The 22,760-nt window shown below is 36.6% G+C and overlaps 1 long non-coding RNA gene across 1 annotated transcript; it reads right to left on the bottom strand.

Moving 5' to 3' along the window:
• Window positions 1-16,851: 16,851 nt before the first annotated feature.
• LOC138145621 (uncharacterized) lies at window positions 16,852-18,050 on the bottom strand. The gene is made up of 2 exons (XR_011164270.1): window positions 17,157-18,050; window positions 16,852-17,124 (listed from the first exon to the last, which is right to left on the bottom strand). It is a non-coding gene; the product is annotated as an uncharacterized lncRNA (long non-coding RNA).
• Window positions 18,051-22,760: the final 4,710 nt, after the last annotated feature.

The following is a 22,760-nucleotide window of genomic DNA, read 5'->3' as shown; positions in this document are numbered from 1 at the left end:
CTGGCCTATAATGAAGCTGGAATATTGGGGCTGGGGGCAGCTTTATTAGGATTCCATCAATATTGCCTGCCTCATAAATTCATAATGAAATTTGATTCTGTTTTCTTGTTCCTTTCTCTCTAATATCTAGTTATATATGTTATGTATCTGATATGTATAAACACACAAATTGTCTCCCACATTCAAATATAAAGATCTTTGAGAGGAGAGACTCTTTTCACCTTTTTTTTTTTGGCCCATTCAAAATTCTAGTAGCTGTTATCAGACTACCCTCTAGGATAATTTCCCTCATTTCTCAAGTAGTTCAATATGAAACTCACAGTATTTCTCTTCTCTTTCAACCCTGATATCCTTGATATATTAGCCAGAATACTCTTTGCTCCTCACTTCTAAATATACCCTCTATCACGATCACTTAGGAACATCTAATCTTGAAGTTCATTCAATATACATCACCAAATCTTGTAGTTAACTACTGAGATCCAGTTCACTCTTTTTTTCCTTTCTCAATGAGTTCATTGACTAACTTATAGCCTTTCTTTCTATCCCAACTCCTGCTTACATAATAAATACAGGACATCAACATACATATAGATACTCTTTCAAATATCCTAATTTCCCAGTTCCTCAAATGATTTCTTTCCCATAATCTAACTATATTTCTATATTCATGAATTCTAAAATTAATTTTTCTGATCTTAATCTTTTGTCATTCCATATTTTATCTCTTTTACGATCTCCAGCCCTGTTCTTTATTCTCACTAAAACATCCAGTCCCTCTTGTACTAAAGTTGCCTCCTTTCCACTTGTATTTTAAGACAATTACTCTTGCACTAGCTACATTTCCCATATTCATATTGACCATCTAGTTAACCAAATTCAATTCAATATTATCCTCTTCTCTCAAGTATCTTGGTTTCTTTCTTTCACTGACCTTGCTCTGCCATATTCCCAGCTTGGGTTATTCCCACTATCAACTCCCTTTTCTCTAGTTTATGTGCAACTACTTGGAGTTGGAGAAAATTATGAAATCATTAGGAATTCATTCATTTTATATTTATGATATATAGGATCAATTAGACTCATTGTGAAAAGGCAATTTATACCTCCCTAATCAATTTACTAAACCACTTATCATGGTGGCTTTTACAAATCTGCTCCTTCCTCCTCATGCTTCCCCTTACTTCTAATCCTTTTCACCTTTCAGCTAAAAATCTTACCTTTTTTTCACTGAAAAAAAAGATTCAAGGAGTTCACTGAATTCTTTTCAGCTCATCCTCATCTCACATCACTCAGATATCTTTCTCTACCATGCTCCTTTGTTTCTGTCTAGAATAAAGAATAAAATAGTAATCTTATCTTCTTTCTAAGGCAAATCCCATTATATACATAAGTGATCCCATTCCATTCTGTCTTCTTCCATAGATTGCTTTTTCTATTATCACCACTCTCTCTAAACTTCAATTTCTCCCTGTCTATTGGCTGTTTCCCTGTTTTCTACAAACAGGCCCTCATTTCTTTTATTCTTAAAAATCCTCATTTGATCTGTCCATCTCCACTTGCAGACTTAGGTCAATGCAGACTCATGGATCTAACAATAACTAGTTAACTCAGTTGAGGGCCATTTATGGTATTTTTCTACTCAATAAAATGGTCTTCTCTATACAGGCATACCACCTTCCTCCTGGGGCTGTCTCTTTACCTCAGGAGTCAAATACTAAAGCAAGTAAGCATCTGGTGACTCAGTTTAGCAATCAGCACCCTCTACTTGCTCATTGTCAGGTTTTTTTTGGGGGGGGGCAGAAAGCAATGCAATTGCAGGTAAGTTTTTTTGCCCAAGGTCACACAGCTAGTAAGTGTGTCAAGTGTCTGAGGCCGAATTTGAACTAATGTCCTCCTGACTTAAGGGCTGATGCTCTACTGCACCCACCAAGCTGTCCCTCATTGTAGTTTTAGTGAATGCTGAAACTTGTTGAATTTCCCTCCTCTTTTTGTGGCCAAATTCTTTAAGGCCATCTACAATTGGAGCTACCACTTTCTTTCCTCTCCCTTTCTTATTTATAGTCTTATCTGCAGCCCGTTTAATCATTTGACTGAAACTGCTTTCTCCAAAATTGCCAGTGATCCCTTAATTGCCCAATTTAACATCCTTTCTTTTTCAATCCTCATCCCCTTTTTGTTTCTGCCCTCTTTGACATTGTTGATCATGTTTGATCTTTTCCATGCTTCTCTCTGTAATTTTCTTGGTGACACTATTTTCTGGATCTCCTCCAAGATTTCTAACTGTTCCTTCTCAATTTTCTCTGCTGGATCTTTAGACCATGTCCATTACCTTGAGTATCCCTCAAGCTTTTTTCCTATGCCCTCCTGTCTTCCAACCCTCTGCTATTTATGTTAGTGATCTCATCTGCTCTGATATAATTAATTATTATCTTTAGGTACACGATTGATCCAGCCTTAACCTCTGACTTAACCTGTAGTCTCATACCTCCAAATTGTCTATTGGACCTCTTAAATTGAATGCTCTGTAGACAAAAACACAAGTCCAGATTTTAAATTAATTTCCTCCAAATCTCTCCTCTTTCTAAACATGTTTTACTGTAAAGGGATTTTTTTTTTATTTTTTTAAGCAATTAGGGTTAAGTAACTTGCTCAAGATTACATAGCCAGTTATTTCTGGGTGTGGTGCTAAGTATCTGAGCCCGGATTTGATCCCCAGGTCATCCCGACACTGGAGCCGGTGCTCTTACTCGCTGAGCCACCTGGCTGCCCCTAAGCAATTGGGGTTAAGTAACTTGCTCAAATTTTTGGTTTATTTCTGGCCTTTGCCTGATGAAGGCTTGAAATATCTCTATTTCATTGAATAGCCATTTTCCCTATTGTGTAATATGCTTAATTTTGTCAGATAAGTGATTCTTGTTTGTAGTCCTGCTCCTTTGCCCTCTGTAATATGATATTCTGTGATGTCTGATTCTTTAACATTTCATCTACCAAGTCCTGTGTGATACTGATTGTGACTACCCAATTTTTGAATTGTTTCTTTCTGACCACTTGTAGTAATTTTGCCTTGCTTTGAGAATTCTGAAATTTGACTATAATGTTACTTGGGGTTTTATTTGGGGATCTCTTTCCTGAGAAGATTGTTGGATTCTTTCAATGGCTATTTTGCCCTCTGGTTCCAGTACATCAGGGATGTTTACCTTGATAATTTATTGAAAGATGGTAGGTCCTCCTTTCAAATAATTCAATGATTCTGATACTGTCTCTCCTGGACCTGTTTTCCAGGTCACTTTTTCCCATGAAATATTTGAGATTTTCTTCTTTTTTTGTGTGTTCTTTTGAATTTTTTTTTGATTGATTCATGATGATCTCATAGAGTCATTAGCTTCCATTTTCCTAATTCTAACTTTTAAAGTGTCATTTTCCTTTTGTACTTTCTTTTCAGTTGGGCCAATCATACTCTTTAAGGAGTTGTTTTTTTTTTTCTTTTCTTTTTCTTTCTTTTTTTTTTTTTTAGCAATCAGGGTTAAGTAACTTGCTCAAGGTTACACGGCCAGTTAATTCTGGGTTTGGTGCTGAGTACCTGAGCCCAGATTTGATCCCCAGGTCATCCTGACACTGGAGCCAGTGCTCTTACTCGTGAGCCACCTGGCCACCCGTAAGGACTTGTTTTCTCCAGTGGATTTTTGTACCTCCTTTTCCATTTCTCTCATTATATTTTTTAAGCAATCTTCCAAGCTGCTTACTTTTTAAAAAATTTTCTGACATCACTTTTATTTATAATCCAATTTTTTCTTCTACCTCTTTTATATGATTTTGAGCTTATTTTTGAGCTCTTGTATGCTTTTTTTTTGGGGGGGGGGGCTTTAGGCCACTTCCCATTTTTCTTTGGTGTTTTTCCCATAGGTGTTTTGGTATTCTTGTTCTCTTCTAGGTTTCAGTCACCATAATAACTTTCTATGTCAGATTTTTTTTTGGTTCTTCTCTCTCTCTCTCTCTCTCTCTCTCTCTCTCTCTCTCTCTCTCTCTTTCTCTCTTTTTTTTGCTTTTTTTCCCTTTCTTTTAAATTTGATCTCTTCTTCCAGGTTTCTTTCAGGCTTCTTGTGTCAGTAGCTGAAAGCTTTGTCTGTTTACATGGCACTACCTTGTTGTTGCCCTGAGACCCACAGGAACCCCTCATATCTGGTGCTGTGTTGAGAGGGTAAGATGTGGGGTGTTGTGCTGCTGAAAGCTGTGGGGGTATGGCAGAGTACCTGGTGCTGAGTTGTGGTCATATTAGTGGTATGTGTTGTGTACTGAGACCAGGTGAATTTTTTTCTGTATTTCTCTGGGGCTACACTGAAGCACTTAGGGATGTGGCCACTGGAAGATGCCTATCTGCCCTAGGTTGCACTGAAGCACATGGTGGTTCTTGGAGCTGAAGTCTGTTGTTTCCCCTGGCTATGCATGTGGGGTTCTGGTGTTGATATTTTCTTGTTCTACCGCACTGGGGCTCAGGGTCTCCCACTGGTTTGCTAAGCTAGGGCATGATGCTGGCTTTCTGGGATGCTTCCTGTTCTAGAATGTGCCTTGCCTTTACCCAAATAACATGAACCTTTCTTACCAGTCCTTCAAGTGCCCCAGGCTAAAAGACTGTCCCACCCTCTATTTCCACTAGCTCCAGTATTTCAGGATTTGTTCTGGAGTACTCTTTTATGATTGTTTGCAGGTAAATATGGGAGAGCTACAGTAATTTATTGCCTATTCCACCATCATCATGGCTTCTGGAATTCCCAATCCAATGATTCTTTAATAATGCCACTTTGATCTCTTTTTCCTAGTTTGTTCTTTTTCATACGAAAGGATTTATAGATACTTCATTTTTTAATATTTTGTCTTTTTTTAATATCTCTTATGTGGTATTATTTACTTCTGATATCTTGCTTGTGTATTTTAGGAGTCCACTCTTTGAGTATCAGTTTCTATCTTTGTTTCTAAAGTATTATTTTGATTTTTACTGTTATGATTATATATATACATATATATATATAGTACTAATCTTACTTTTTTATCTCTTCTTAATTTCTTCCAAGTGCTCTTAGAATCCTTGTGACCAATTTATATTTAGCAGATAGTTACTCTCTTCTGGGTTTAACATTCAGCTTCCTCTTATAATATTTCTTCATTAGACAGAACTTTCTTTCCTAACGGTATTTCTATTCTCAGTTCTTATATTGGTATTCTGTAACAGACCATGCTCTACCTTATTCCACAGTCTTGAATGGTGGAAGCTGGACCTGTTTAAAACTAACCCTTCTGTATTCTAGAAGCTGTTGTCCATTCACTTTGAATATGGAAGTCTGGAACCGTTCCTCACCCTCTGCCTTACTTTCTGTCATCTACCTCTGTTTCCTGGTAGCCCACTATGGGTTTTCAACTCAGTCCTGTCTCCACTTCCTTTTGCTTTTAAATTTTCAATGGGTAATTTGTCTTTACACTTTTTCCATGAACTAGGTTATGCCCAATAGATATGAAATTGCCCTTGTCTTAGACAGTCTGAAGGGTTTTGCTAGAATTCATCCTATGCCTTACTCTAGAACTCCAATTGTGTTGTTTACAAATTTCTGTTATTAAAGCACTTTTCATTTCATACTTCATTATTTTATTTGCTTTTCCAGAGACCACAATCCTTCCTTATAACATCATCTCTTGCCAATATCTCCTTGTGTTGGCTGTAAATTTTACCACACTCTCATGACTTACTTATTCTAGATGGGGAATTTAAATAACATCGCCACTTCTAAACTTTCTCTTTGCCTCCATAATTTAACAACTTATCTTGTTCAGTTCATCAAAATTTATAATGAATTCAATATTATAGTAGGCCTTTGCAACTTCCAGTAGTCTTTTTATATTTTTTCAAGGAATTTAGGATCTGCCTAATAGTCTTCAAGTCCTGTAATTCACCCCAAATTCTCCTCTCATCCTATAAGTCTTCAGTGCTAAAGTTTCCTCAAATATACCAAACCACCAAATTTCTCAATTTATTAATAAATCCCATGTCTAATTCCTCCATTCCAAATCACTTATACAAAGAAATGGTCAAATATTTTATTTTAATATCAAGTGTACAATTTCTAAAATAAAGAATAAACTTATTATATCATACTATAATTTCTTTTTGTAAAAATTAATTTATTTCTTTACTTTAAGGTTTCAAGATTCAGTTCCACAATTCCTTGAGTTTCAAATTTCCACTCACTCCCTCTCTCTCCTTCCCCTCATCCCATGGAGGTATGCAATTAAATATAGGATCGGCAAATACCTTCACATTAAATATTAGTCAGCTTGTAAAGAAGGATTGTATCCTATGAAAAAAAAACATGGGAAAGAGGAAGCAAAACAAAAATAGAAAAAGAAAGAGAGCAGATAGTTTGCTTCAATGTGCATTCAAAACCTGTAGTTCTTTATCTGGATGTGGACATCTCTATTGATCAAGAGACTTTTGGAGTTGTCTTATAACCTTGCATTGCTGAGAAGAGCCCAGTCTATCTAAGTTGGTCATCACACATATGTTGTCTCTGTAACTGTGTACAGATTTCTCCTGGTTCTGCCCTTCTCAGTCAGCATCAGTGTGTATAAAACTCTCCAGGTTATTATGAAGTCTGTCTGCTCCTCTTTTCTTATAACAAATAGCATTCCATTACATTCATATGCCACAATATGTTTATCCATTCCCCAACTGATGGGCATCCCCTTGATTTCCAATTCTTTACCACCACAAAAAGAGGTACTGTAAAAATTTTTGTGCATACGGGTCTTCCTCCCACTTCTATGATCTCTTTGGGATACAACCCTAGAAGTGCTATCGCTGGGTCAAAGGGTATGCACTTATTTATACCCTTTGGGCATAGTACCAGATTGCTCTCCAGAATAGTTAAATCAGTTCACAATTCCACCAACAAAGCATTAGTGTTCCAATTTTTCCATGTCCTCTCAAGCATTTATCATTTTCCTGTTTTGTTATATTAGCCAATCTGATCAGTGAGATGTTGTTTTGATTTAACTTCAGAGTTGTTTTGATTTGCATTTCTCTAATCGATACTGATTTAGAGCATTTTTTTCATTTGCTTATAGATATCTTTAAATTCTTCTTCTGAAAACTGTCTCTTCATATCCTTTGACCATTTATCAATTGGTGAATGACTTGTATTCTTATAGATTTGGCTCAATTCTCTGTATATTTTAGAAATGAGGCCTTTATCAAAGATGTTGTTTGTAAAAATTCTTTCCCAATTTTTGACTTCCCTCTTAATCTTGGTTACATTGGTTTGTACAGAAGCTTTTCAATTTAATGTAATCAATATTATCCATTTTGTATTTCACAATGCTCTCTAATACTTGTTTGGTCATAATGTCTCCCCCTCTCCATAAATCTGACAGGTAGAGTATTGCTTGGTTTCCCAGATTGCTTACAGTATCAGCCTTTATACCTTGATCATGCACGCATTTAGACATACTATAACTTCTTATCACTTTTATTCCTCCTATAACTTACCCTTCTTAAACTTCTTATTCTTCTTTAGTGGGATATTTAATCACTACACAACTCACTTGTTAAGCAATCACTACTTTTCTAGCTTTACTTTCCTCATATCTTCAGAAAACAGGGTTCCATTTTCTGATTCAATGGACCTCTCATGTAAACAACTGTTTTTTAATCAAAGTATTGGTGGCATCATATGACATCTTTTGGTCTTCTACTGTGAAGGAATACTTAATGATCCCAGTCTAAAGGCAGGCTAAGAAGATAAAATGCATAGTCCATTACTTAAATACCCTTCCAAATGCTAAAATCTGTATTTTGGCTCAATAAGTTTAGAGGGGATAGTTAACACAAGTTCCACTGGGCCACCTCTTCACAGAATACAGGGCAACAATAACTTCCATAACAATTATAACTCTAACTCCAAGGGGAAAAAGCAAGATGCCATAGTAGAAACAGGAAAATCCATGACCTCCCATACAACCACCTCAAATACCTACAAAATATCACTCTAAACAAATTTTATAGCTACAGAACCCACAAAGTGACAGAGAGAAACAAATCTCCTGCTGAAAGCAGCCTGGTAGGGCAACAGGAAGGGTTCCTTGCAGAAAATTGGGAACTGAGAGCAGTCCTGCATGAGACATGTGGTTTTGGCCCCACAGGCAGTGACGGCCATAGCAGACTTCAGGAGAGTAAATAAACAGCAGCTATGGCAGTTTCCAGACTTTTCAAACCATAAACGCCAAAAGGTCATTTGGGAATTGTGTTGGAAAGGAAGGGCACAATCTGTCCCTATCCCCATGGTGAGAGTTGGAACAGGCACGGCAGCTGCAGCAGCTCCCACATGGCTGCCTCAGGAGTCCCTGGCCTACAGATTGTAGGGGGACCAAGCAGCCATTCAGAGGGTAATCACACTTTCTTTGACCTGCTTGGATCAGGATTGTAGTCTTGGGGGTGGGCCTCAGACCTAAGACAACATTTGCAAAAACCCCAGCCATTTGGAACAAAGCTCTCCTCTCTGGAAGCAGAGTTTTACCATGGCAAAGAGCTCAAAAATCAAGTAATTGAGTGGCAATATGAACAAGTAGAGGAAGCACAAACAGTTCATAGACTCTTTTTTTTTGGAGACAAAAAGGATCAAAGCATGGAACTGGAGGAAGACAATGAAGTCGAAACTCCAGCATCAAAAGCTTCTGAGAAAAATATGAACTGCTTACAGGACATTGAGGAGCTCAAAAAGGATTTTGAAAAACAAGAAAGAGAAGTGGAGGAAAAACTTGGAAGAGAAATGGGAATGATGCAAGAAAATCATGAAAAGAGAGTCAATAACCCAAATAAAGAAAATAACAACTTAAAAAATAGACTAACTCAAATGACAAAAGAGGCCCAAAAAGCCAATGAGAAGAAGAATGCCTTAAAAACCTGAATTTGCCAGATGGAAAATGAATTTCAAAAACTTGCTGAAGAGAATAATTCCTTCAAAATTATATTGGAGAAAATGGAACCTAATGACTATAGGAGAAATCAGGATACTATAAAACAGATTCAAACAAATGAAAAAATAGAAGGCTGTGTGAAATATCCCATTGGAAAAACAACGCACCTTGAAAATAGATACAGAACAGATAATTTTAAAATTGTTGGGCTACCTGAAATTCATGATCAAAAAATAACCTAGAAATCATCATTCAAGAAATTCGCAAGGAAAATTGTCTTGATATTCTAGAACAAGAGGGCAAAATAGATATTGAAAAAAATTACCAATAACCTCTTGAAAAGATACCCAAAAGAAACCTCCTTGGAATATTATAGCAAAATTACAGAGTTCCAGGTCAAGGAGAAAATATTACAAACAGCCAGAAAGAAGCAATTTAAGTATTGTGAAAACACAAACAGGATAACACCAAGATCTAGCAGCTTCTACCAAAGGGCTTGGAATATGATATTCTGGAGGTCAAAGGAGCTAAGATTAAAACCAATCATCACCTACCCAGCAAAACTGAGTATCATGTTTCAGGGGAAAATATGGTCAATAAATGAAGTGGAGGACTGTAAAGCATTCTTGATGAAAAAAACAGTTGAATAGAAAATTTGACTTTCAAATACAAGAAGAAACAGAAGCATGAGAAGGTAAACAAGGAAAAGAAATCATAAGGAACTTATTAAAATTAAACTATTTACATTCCTACACAGTAAAATGATAACTCATGAGACTTTTCTCAGTATGAGGATAGATGAAGGGAATATATATGTTTGTATTTATCTATGTGTGTGTGTACACGTGTATATATATATATATATATATATATATATATATGCATATGCATACATACACATATGTTTACATAAAGGGTATATGTGCCTATAAATACATATATGAGTGTGTGTATATATGTGTACATGTATACATAGACAGAGGGCATAGGATCAGTTAAATAGGAAGGGATGATATCTAAAAAAATAAAATTAAGAGGTGAGAGAGGGATATGAGAGGAGATAGGGAGAGATAGAATAGGGTAAATTATCTCATATAAAAGAGGCAAGAGAAAAATTTTACGATGGAGGGAAAAAACAGAGAGGTGAAAGGGAATGGGTCAACCTTACTCTCTTTTAATTTGGCTTATTGAGGGAATGACATACCCACTAAATTATGAATCTCACATGACAGTAAGGTAGGGGGAAGGAGATAAGAGGGGGGCTGATAGAAGGGTAGGCAGATTTGGGCGGAAGGTAATTAGAAGTACACAATTTTTAAAAGGGACAGGTTCAAAGTAGAAAATCAAATAAGTGAGGGGCAGGATAGGATGTTGGGAAATATAGTCATTCTTTCATAATATATCTACTATTGAAATGTTTGCATAACTACACATGTATAACCTATATTGAATCACTTTGCCTCCCTGTAGGGGTGGGTGATGAGGGAAGAAGGGAAAGAATCTGGAAATCAAATTTTAAAATCAAAGGTAAAAAAAAAATATATATATATATATACACATACATACATATACATACACTACATATATACATATATATATATATATTAACATGCAACTGGAAAGTAGGATATACAGGTACTGGTGTATGGAAATCCATCCTGCCCTATTAGAAAGTCAGAGGGGGCATGGGGTAGGATATAAGAGAGAGCAGTTTGGGGAATCAGGTATTTAGTAGAATCATTATTTTGGAGTGAGGGGTAGGAGACAGATGGGTACAAAATTTGTAATTCAAAATCTTGTAGAAATGAATGTTGAAAGCTAAACATAAACAAATTTAAATAATACAATTGTAGCTGTAGAGAAAACCAGTCAAGTTCCCCTCTCTTGTCCTTTCTGTTATCCTTTGGCCACTTAGGCTGTTATTATTAATATATTGCTCCTACTATCCAATTATAGAAATCTCAGCAATAGGTGGGTGGAGCCAAGATGGCATCATAGAAGCAGGAAAACTCTGCATGCCCCCTTCATAACCACCTCAAATACCTATAAAAATGACTCTAAAACCCTTTAGGGCTACAGAATCCACAAAGTGACAGAGAGAAACAAACCTCCCTCTGAAGACAGTCCAGCAGTCTGGCAGGAAGGGACCATTGCAGCATGCTGGAGCTGAGCCCATAAGCAAGTGTGCTTGTGGTTTTAGCCTCAGGGCAGCCTGACAAGCCATTGTTAGAGAGGCTTCAGGAGAGTGGACCACCAGCAGCTGTGGCAGTTTCCAGATTTGTCAACCTATAAATGCCAAAGACAAAGTGAGAGTTCAGTGTGGACTTTGTGGGAACAGGGGTTTCAGAAGTGCTGTCTGGGCTCTCTTCCCAGAGGGAGAAGTGGCTGAGGCACAGCAGCCGCCTCCATGTGGCTGCTTCAGAGCTCCTGGTATGAAGATTGTAGGGGGATCAAGCAAACATTCCAAGGGGTAATCACTCTTGCTTTAACCTACTTGGATCTGAATTGCTGTCTAGGGTGGAGGTCCTGGGGTGTGTGACCAGTGTGTCATAGCCAGTGTAGGCTTCATAGGGGGAACCCAACTTATAGCTCTGGCAGCTGAAAAACCCCAGTGATTGAGACAAAGCTCCCCTCCCTGGTAGCAGAGTTCTAGTGTGGCAAAAAGCTCAAAAGTCAAGTAATTAAGTGGCAACATGAGCAAGCAAAGGAAGCAAAGAAAGTACAGCAATCCAAGTTTAGATTCCATTTTTTAGGACAAAAAAGATTAAAGCATGGAACAAGATTAATAAAGCAAAGTCTGAACTCCTGTACCAAAAGCTTCCAAGAAAAATATGAACTGCTTCCAGGCCATAAGGTATTTAAGAAGGATTTTGAAAACCAAATAAGAAAAATGGATGAAAAATTGGAAAGAGAAATGAGAACAATGTAAGAAAATCATGAAAAGAGAGTCAACAGCTTGATGGAAGAAAACAACACCTTAAAAATAGATAAACTCAAATAGCAAAAGAGGCTCAAAAAGCCAAAGAGGAGAAGAATGATTTAAAAAGCCAAATTTGCCAAATGGAAAAAGAATCTCAAAAGCTCACTGAAGAGAATAATTCCTTCAGAATTAGATTGGAGCAAATGGAAACTAATGGCATTAGGAGAAATCAAGATACAATAAAACAGATCCAAACAAATGACAAAATAGAATGCAATGTGAAATATTTCATTGGAAAAACCACTGACCTGGAAAATAGATCCACTAGATATAATTTAAATATTATTGGACTACCTGAAAGCCATGATCAAACAAAGAACCTAGAAATCATCCTTCAAGAAATTCTCAAGAAAAATTGCCCTGATATTTTAGAAGTTGATGGCAAAATAGAGGTTGAAATAATTCACCCATCACCTCTAGCTAGGTTCCGGAGTTCCCAGATCAAGGAAACAATATTACAAGCAGCCATGAAAAAATAATTTGAATATTGTGGAAACACAATCAGGATAACACAGAATCTGGCCGCTTCTACATTGAGGGATTGATGGGCTTAGAATATGATATTCCAGAGGTCAAAGGAGCTGGGATTAAAACCAGGAATCATCTTCCCAGGAAAACTGAGTATCATGTTTCAAGGAAAATATCATCACTCAATGAAATAGATGGTTTTCAAGCATTCTTGATGAAAAAATCATAGTTGAATTGAAAATTTGACATTCAGATACAAGAAGCAAGAGAAGCATGAGAAGGTAAACAGGGAAAAGAAAGCTTAAGGAACATATCAAAGTCAAACTATTTATATTCCTACATGAAAAAAACAATAATTGTAACTTATGAAACTTTTCTCACTATGAGAATAGTTGAAGGGAACAGAAATATATATGTGTGTGTGTGTGTCTATATAGAAAGGTATATGGATATATGAATACATATGTGATTGTGTGTATGTATGTGTACAGCTATACATAGACAGAGGGCACAGGACCAATTGAATAGGAAGAGATGATACTTAAAAAGGGAAAGTGTGATGTCAGAGGTGAATATAATGAGAGGGGATGGGGAGAGACAGAATGGGGTAAAGTATCTCATTTATAAGACTTAAGGGAAAACTGTTACAATGCAGGGGAAGAATAGAAAGGCAAAAGGCAAACCTTACTCTCATTGAATTTGACTTAAGTAGGGAATGACACACACACTAAATAGGGTATCTCACCCTACAGGAGAGTAGGGGGGAAGAGGATAAGTGGGGATATGATGGAAGGGAGGTTACATGAGGGGGAGGGAAGTTGAAAGCACACACTTTTGAAAAGGGACAGGTTCAAAGTAGCGAATAGAACAATTAGGGGTCGGAATAGAATGGAGGGAAATACAGTCTTTCCCAATATATGCACAGTGGAAATGTTTTTTTTAGCTACACATGTTCCACCTATATTGAATTGCTTATCTTCCCAGTAAGGTTGGGTGACAAAGGAGGAATGGAAAGTTTTTGGAATTCAAAGTTTTAAAATCAAGTGTATATATATATATATATATATATATATATATTGCATGCAAATGGGAAATAAGACATACAGGCACTGCAGTATAGAGATTCATAGATTCATCTTGCCGTACTGGAAAGTCCGAGGGGGTATGTGGGAGGATATAAGAGAGAACAGATTGGTGGAGCAGTGGGAACGCTGTTTTGGGGTGGTGGGTAAAGGAAAGACAGAGAGAAAAATTGTAACTCAAAATCTTGAGGAAATGAATGATGTATACTAAAATAAACATAAAATTCAATTTAAAATTTTTCTAAAAAGAAATATCAGCAATACCTTTGACTTCATTCCCTTTTACTCTGCATATACAATCACATGCAAATCTTGTCATTGTGCTTCCAAGATATTTCTTATCTCCTCCCACTTCTCTTTACTCACATGGTTACCTTTGTAGTTTAGGCTATTATCATCTCTCCTTTCAATTATAACAACAGACTTCTATCTGTTCACCTTCCTAAATTTATTTATTTCCTCTCCAATCCTTTTGACTCACAAGTGACAAAGTGATTTTCCTAAAGTGCTGGTTTGATGATATCCATCCCCTGTGAAGTCATAAATTCCTCCCTAATACCTGGAAATTCAAATATAAGCTGCTCTATTTTGCTTTTAAAGCCCTTTACAACCTGACTTCAAAATACATAATGACCTTAATATGTATTTATCCCCTTCAAGTACTCTTGTCTATGAAAACTGTCTTATTGTTAATCCTCACACATATTCTCTCTTCTATTTTTTGCAGTTTGCTCTCTTTATCATGACTAGAACTTACATTCTTTACTTTATAAAATACTGAGCTCAAATACTGCATTTTACAGGAATACTTTTTGATGCCCTCCATCTCAATAATTCACTTTGCATTTTTAGTAGATATAGCTGTGTGTGGACACGATGTTTCTGTTAATGGTATAACAGTACCTTGATGGTAATGACTATTTAATTTTTGAGTTTTTATTCACAACCCTTACCCTGGAAGAAAAACCTATTTTGTTGTTGTTGTTGACTGATTATAAAATATTATATATAATATGGAATGCACTAAATATATATGTATGTATAAACATGCATATAGTGTATATGCCAAATGGGCATACACACAAGTATTTGTCCATATGCATATATATGTAAGATAATACTCATATACATATATACCTATATAAACACATATCCACATATATATGTATCTCTATATGTTACAACATTTCATATATTTGACCTTGATCAGATGTGTTTTATTTGCATAGGAAAGTTGTAGATAAGCAGGTGCTCTGAAATTTATACTCTTGAAGATTACCTGAATATAAATGAATTACTATTTTCTTTTATGCCTCTAGTAAAGTCCAACTCCAGTGACTCTTTCGTTGTAGAACTTCTCAAAAGTCCATAACAGTAGAATATAAGATTTTACAATTTCTATGAAATTTGAATAGTATTGAGTATGTATCTGTTGATCTACTTTATATCTGTCACCTGAAAGGAGATGACTAAATTCAAGACACTAATCACCAGCTCATCAAAAAAGGAAAATTTTTGAGTTTGCTTTATTAACACATACCAGACTAATTAGGATATTTTATACTTGGGTTCAAAAATAAGGATCAAAGGTTAAAGATGCTGAGGACTAGAAAAACATTTCACTTGAAGTCTGGGGGCTTAGTGAACTACAATGAGTAAACAGTATGACATAGCAGCCACAAAATCTAATGTAACATCAAGTTTTGTTGAGCAGCATAATGCAATGAGGGAGGTCAGTCTTACTGCCTCTTTTTGTCATACCATAACACCAATCATGAGCAGCTCTCCTGAGGACTGCTGCTGTGAATAATTTTAAGAGTCTAATCACATAGTATAATGAACTCTCTATTCAGAATTAAATATTGTTCAATAAAGTAAAGCATAACATTCATAGCAACATCCTTAAGCAAAACATCTCTATCTATCTCTATCTCTGTCTGTCTGTCTATCTATCTATCTATCAATCTATCATAACACTCACAATATCATATGGCACATAGCATATATCACTGCATTCAGTGGCATTCCCCAAAATACTTGTTTACACAATCGGGGACTCCCAGTCTAGGGTTTTCCCTAGCACAATACATCCTTAAGGAGTAGCAGAAAATACCACATCATCCAACCCTAGAGTCACAGTAAGTATGTCACACTACACAGCAAGTATCATTGTATCCCCCAAATCAGGGGATACCAGCCTAGGGTCTTCCCTAGCATAACACAATTCACCCTTAGGTCAGAGTAAGAACATCACACTACACAGCATATATCATTTTATCCCCAAAATCAAGGGGTCCTAGGCCTTCCCACAAATGAACACTCATACCTTGCTGCCTGCTTCCCCTCTCTCAGCTTTAACTGCTCTCACCAACTTCCTCTCACCTCTCCTCCACCCTTCCTGCTCCACCATTTCAGCAAGTTCCTCCCATCAAAGACTCCTATGACTCAGGTTTCCATGTGACTCAAGTAGGTCACGTGGGTCTATTAATGTATAGGAAGATCTTCCCATTAAGCAAAAATACATTAACAATATAACTTGTGAAATAACTTTCGAAATGAGAGTAATCAATCCTACCCTCCTTGAATTCTAACACAATACATTATTCACAGAGAAAATAGTAGGTTCCAATATTTTCTAATTATAGGATATTCCCCTTATATTAGTGATAAAACATTTAAAATGCATAAGCGAACACTGTTTTCTCATGAAAGGAAGCCAAAATATAATCTAAAGGGAGAGATATATAAAGAAAACCTTATAGCCACAGAACTTATGTTGACAAATAAGTCAGGATTTATGTTTTATCCTCTTCATATTTGTCTTAAGGTTATAAAATGTCTTAGACAATGTGTCTGATCAATAATGGTAGTCAGCATAGGGTAGCAGAAAATCTTATATAAGGTAAAGTTTAAAATGTTTTAAAAGGTTCATGTGGAGAACTCATTTGAATTTTGAAGACTTACAGTTATTTTGTTTTTTATATAAAACCCCATATAAAAAGAAGCACACCCTCCAAAAGGAACTTATGTAGCTTTAGACATTTTTATGTTATTTAATAGTATTTTTCTCTTAGCAGAAAAAAAACTCACTGTTATTTGTGTTGTATAAATTTAATTTTTTTTTCAGAAAGAAAGCTTTAAGAGTTACAGAGCCATGGGAAGTAAGTGGTAAGTTGAAATAAAACCAAAGGTGGAAAGGCTCGAGATTAGCTAATAATATGTCCTAGCCCAAGATTCACTTGGTCATCATTTGGTCCCTCATAGTTCAGAGTGAGTGTAAATAGCAATTGTTTCTGTTTCCGGCCAGAATCCCTGTATTGTAATACCAAGCAAAGGCAACTTCCCAGGTTCAAAATACCAGCATAGGTGCTCTCTATTTTATTTAGTGACAAACCAAGAACAGAGAAGATCAAAACATGACATCATTCCAAATACAGCATTTACTAAGTGTGATTAAATAATCTCCAAGTACTACCCCACCCCAGGATCTTCCAATCATTCAATCAATTACAAAGTCTCTGTTCTAAATACTTCTCCACCCCTAGGCTATACCTTAATTAAGTCCACCACAAAGCCCCTCTTCTCAAATGGAGATTAGTTTCCAAACATAAGGTCAAAAGTTCCCCACCCCTGGATCACAATTGAATCTACCCCAGAGTTACATCAAGTTTAAACACAGCACTTAATACCCAAATGGAGGTCTTTTCTTCATCTTGACACGAGGCAAGTTCTCAGCAATCTTAGTTCCTGGGGAGACAAGGCTTAGCAAAGCCACAAGATACATTGCCAGTCCCTTCATGAATTTATCCTCTGTCTGTAGAACAGTCCTAGAACCCCTGAACACATTAGCAAAGCCCTCTCCCAGGATTTCTGTAAACATACAACAAGAAAATCCTTCTTCAGGGCTTCTGAACCAACAGAAAGGCTCCCAGACCCCTGCAACAACAGCACTGTCCCTCACCAGTGGACAGTATTCACTCTGTCTGCAGGACAGTCTCCAGACCCCTGCAACAACAGTACTGTCCCTCACCAGTGGACAGTATTCACTCTCTGTCTGCAGGACAGTCGCAGGGCTTCTTAGCGAACAGCCAGGTTCCAGGACTTCTTCAACAAAAGGACAGTCTTTCACCAGTGGACAAATCTGGCAAAATAACATCAAAACAGACAGACAAAGTACCAGCAAAACAGCCATGTCTCCTCAGTCCTTGGCAGCTCAGGGGGGAGGTCTCAAAAGTCCAGAGCAATTCAAAGCGGCCACCAGCAATTCTCTTAGTCTCTCTCTCTCCACGAGGTGCTGCTTCCAAAAAGATCTTCCGCCTCTCTCTTGTCTCTCCAAATCTACATCACCAGCTCCTCCCACTTCAGGACTTTCTTTTCACATCAACAAGCCCATCCCACAGGTGGGATTAACAAACTCTGGGTTTAAATACAATCAATTTGAAAACCAAGCCAATACAGGGGAATCTCCACATTCCATTACTATCACAATCCCTGAGGGACTTCCTGTCTCAGAGTGATTTTATTTTATTTTTTTGGCCAAGTAAAAGAGGCCATTCTTTGCCTCATTTTTACCTAACCATAATCACTGAATGGTTGTTGTCTCAGAAAAACATAAAGAAAGACCTTAGCTTTAAAAGGCTAAGACCTCCTACCACAACCTGGGCCTCATCCAGGCATCCAGATCTTTACCTTGTCACTGGACCCAGATGACTGTGGAGGAGTCAGTGAGGCTCGTGACTTTGCACAGTTCTCCCCCACTTAAATCCAATTTTCTTGCAAGTCATTACATCCCCTCCCTACTGTCGTGGTCCTCTTTAAGAATGAAGGACAAAACAACAATAACAAAATGATGTCCTGCAACATCACTACTGAATGTTTTCTAGAATAATTTAGTGTGTTTAGTAGAGAGCAGTCTTGGGAAAATGCTACAAAGAGACAATTCACCGTTTTACAATAGAAACATTTCCCATTAAACTTCTCTGTAGGTGTTTTGTTTTTTGTTGTTGTTTTAAATTCTGGGCAAGATGTGCTATTTCATTTATGAAGATGAATTTTCAGTGAAGAAAATCCCTTTACAAATGCATTTGAGAATTTTTTCCTGTAATTTATATTTGTAGATTACTTCCTAGGAGCAATTATAGACTATGTGATTTGCCCAGAGTCAAGCAGTCCATATGGGTCAGAATTTGGACTTGAATCAATGTCTTCCTCACTCTTAGACATGCTTCCTATCATCACTACAATCACTGTCTCATTTATTTAGGTATGAGCCAATGTTTTTCCAATGTATGAAGTTATTGAAATGAATATGACTAAATAGACAGAGAATTACTGTTTATTAACATGAAAATCATTTCTGAATTAGTTGTCTGTCTGCAGACCATCAATACAATACAAGCAAAAATGACATAAAAGTTAAAGTAAAGATAAAGATTAAAAGAAGATGACTCCATGCAAATTTATGAACTCTAATCTGTCCTATTCAAAAAGAAATGACATTGAGAAATGGGAAATAAAAAATTGACAGATTTATGACATATATGGGAACAATTGCTGTCGAAGCTTACTGGTAAAATCAGTTGTCACAACAAAGAAGCCAAAGGAGTTCAGAAATTACCTCAACTAGCAACTAATTCATTTCCTTGCCAAGTAAAACCATGTTGACCACAGACATCATGATTTTACGATAGAAACATTTTGCAAAATGATGCTGAAAGATTATTAGCAATACTGTCATCTTAAAAAACAGAGAAGGGATAGGATTGCAGAAATTTGGACATGAGCTGATAATAATTCATATTTTTATCCAAAGAGCATTTATTAAAGAACCTAAGAGATCAAAATAGGAAAAAGGACATAAACCTTCAGCGTTTCTACAATGAAATAATATCACTAAAGGACTACATTTATAATTTAATATATAAGTACATGGTATGTAATATGACAACAAAAAAACCACAAATGAACTTAGTAAAAGTGAAGTGAGAAGAGTAGATGGATCAACCTAAATACACACAGGAGAATTCCATACCACTTCAAAGTCACAAATTGCCCAAAACATATAAAGTATAGCATGTAAAACTGGGAAATAAGATATATAGGTACTGGAGTATAGAAACTGATCTTGCCCTACTAGACAGTTAGTGAGGTAAAGGGAGAGGATATGAGAGCAGATTGGGGGAAGGTATTCAGTAGGCTTGCTATTTTGGGGTAGGGGTAGGGGAAAGATGGGGAGAGAAAATTGCAACTCAAAATCTTGTGGAAATAAATGTTGAAAACTAAAAATAAAATTAAAAATAAAAAAGGAATAGCATGTAAATATACATACACATATATGTGTGTGTATATATATATACACACACATTTTTATCCATGCATATGTAAATATAATCATATATACACACTATTCCTTATATGTTTTAGGCAATTGTGTGTGTGCAGAATATAGAGTGTGTATGTGAGTGCACATATATAGAGTGTCTAAATATATGTATATATGCATATATGTGTATATATGTATGTGTGTATGTATCATTTTTTCCCCCAGTAAGGACTAAGTATAGCCTTAAAGATTACCCTCCAAAAAGGTATCTCATTTATAAGTTCTTTGATAGATAGAGGCCACCAATGAGATGACTCGGTTTAATGTTGTTCTTACTATTAGTTTCAAGAGAGTTATAAAATGGAAACATTCAGTTAATCACAATCTCATCAGTCAACATACAGTACCCAGGTAAAGTCTTTTTTCATCTTGAGTCTAAGTTGGCCTCCAAGCATCCTTAACTAAATTATCCTCAAGGGGGTACTCATGTTAAAGTCAGTCATTCTTAAGGAGTAGCAGAAAGTACAAACACCACCCACCCCTAAGTCATAGTAAGTCACCATCTCTTCAGTTGATACAAAATACCCAAGTAAAGTTCTTTTTCATCTTGACTTGATGCTGGCTTCCAAACCCAATAGCTCCTCTTCCATGGGCTGATCACTCGCAGTTCTTGCCTGTATTCACCTGACTTTTGCCTGGATTCACACAAAGACAGCTCTCTGCTCTGGTTCTATATCTCACCTTACAGGCTCCACTTCAACTCTTTGAAGTTTCTGTTTGTAGGAAGACAAAGCTTAACAGAGCTAGAACAATATTTACACACATTGCCAGCACTATCATCTTAATTCACTTTCTTTCTGAGAAAGTAACACAAATCAACAGACAAAGGCTTCTGAGAAATCAAATACAAATCAACAATAAAGTCTTGAGCTATAAATTCCTCTTTTAGGACTTCTGTCAAAAAACAACAGATAGGGTACTTGTGTCTGACAGACCAACAGACAAGAGTGCTACACAGTGCTGAAATCACAAGGATTCTCCCTCTCAATTTTGCTTGGTCCCAGTTTTTACTTGAGCTTTTCTCTGTTCTGCTCCTTCTGAAAGTTCCTTCCTTCCTGTTCCACTCTTTTGGCAATATCCTCCCACCATGGGCTCCATGTGATGACATTAGGCCTATTAAGGGTAGGGAAGGTCTCCAAACTAACTCCAAACTCCCTTAGGCCTCTTAAAGACAACACAATGTATACAGTTTCAACAAATACATGATATAATCAAAGATGAGGCTCAAAGTCACTTGAATAGCTGAAACAAGCAGCAAATTACAACTTTGCTTGCCATTACAATGAGCTAAATCAATTAACACAAAAACTAGTCCTTCCAGAATGGGCTACATTCAGAATGCATATTCCTTTCAATCACCTCATAACAATTTCCCTTTGAATAATGAAATGTCAGTTTTCATTTGCTCTCCAGGAAAACACTGATCATTTTGCATAACTTTCGTTCATCTGTATTTTGATGTTTTTACATTAAAATAATTATTTTAGTCTTTGTATATAATGTTTTCATGCATTTATTTTTGTTTTGCAATAGGTTATACAATTCTTCCTACATTTCTCTGAATTCTTTGTATTAATCTTTTTTGGAAGGCTTGTAATTGTTTCAGTCATTAATTAATAGATGGCCATGCTCTTTATTTCTAGTTGTTTTTTTATCTTAATTTGTTTTGTTGTTGCCATAAAAATGTAGCTATTCATATTTTGCAACATATGGGATCTTTTAGCCTTTGATTTTTCAACATATATAAAACAATAATGGAATCATTGTACTTTAATTTTGGTAACTTTTCTCTCACAATTTTAAATTATTTTTCAAAAATTTTGACCATGCTGTTTTTAGCAACAATACTTTAATTTTCATGTCCTTCTACTTCCCTTCTAACAATGTCTGCTTAGATATTCTATCATCCTTTATTTTGACCTTTTGAGGAAACTTTTGATAATCAGACCTCTTGACTTCAGTAGAACTCATTGAATATCATATTTTCTTGGTAGCATGTATAGGATCATCATTTTGAACTTTATTATATTGTTTTATAATATAGTATTGGTCTGAGGACCTAAGAAATTTATTCAGGTTATTTAGCCCTAGAATATCTGACCTCAAAATATTGTGATTTTACAGATTTTTAATCTATTTATTATAAAAAAATTGGGAGGGAGGGAGCCAAAATGGTGAAATGAAAGAAAGGACTCAGCTGAACTCTCCCATAAATTACTGCAGATAACCCCTAAAAAGTGAATCTGAAAAAAAATTTGAATGGCAGAATCCAATAGGAGACAGAGTGTTGCAGATTTCTATCCCAGGACAACATGGAAAGTCAATGGGAAGGATTTGTTGCACTGGCTGCAGGTGCACAGAGTGCACTCCAGCTGGACCAACACAGATTCAAACATTATGGAGTGGGAGCAGGCCCTGGCAAGCTGAATCCCCCATGGTAGTTGTGATTTCCATGCCTCTCGGTGCAGAACAAGGGTCTGACAAGTGAGGGACAAGCATAGGGCCTTTGGCAGTGGCAGTAGCTACTCCTGGGGCTATCAGACCACAGACTAAATGTTTAAAAGTCACCTACTCGAACTTCTGGGAGGCAAGATGGTGGAGAAACCATAACTGGACTCATCACCCCCTTGTTGACTTTGAAAAATCCAAAGAATATTACCCCAGGACAAATCCTGGAATAGAAGAACCAGCAGAAGGGATATGGTAGTCTAGGGGGATTGAAGGGAAGGGTTCCTCTTGCTGTGGCTGAAGGGAACCAGTGCAGGATGACAGGTATCCCAGCAAGCCCCACCTCAACTGACAAACTAGAGATCCTGTACCCCAAGGAGGTGAAGCCAACAAATGCCAACACCAAGACACCAGATATGCCTTTGCACAGTTAGGG

This window comes from Petaurus breviceps, unplaced genomic scaffold (genome assembly GCF_028583685.1).
Source record: "Petaurus breviceps papuanus isolate PSGF00001 unplaced genomic scaffold, PetGlider_PUasm1.0 90743, whole genome shotgun sequence".
NCBI lineage: Eukaryota > Metazoa > Chordata > Mammalia > Diprotodontia > Petauridae > Petaurus > Petaurus breviceps.
This window is presented reverse-complemented; position numbering and strand designations above follow the sequence as displayed.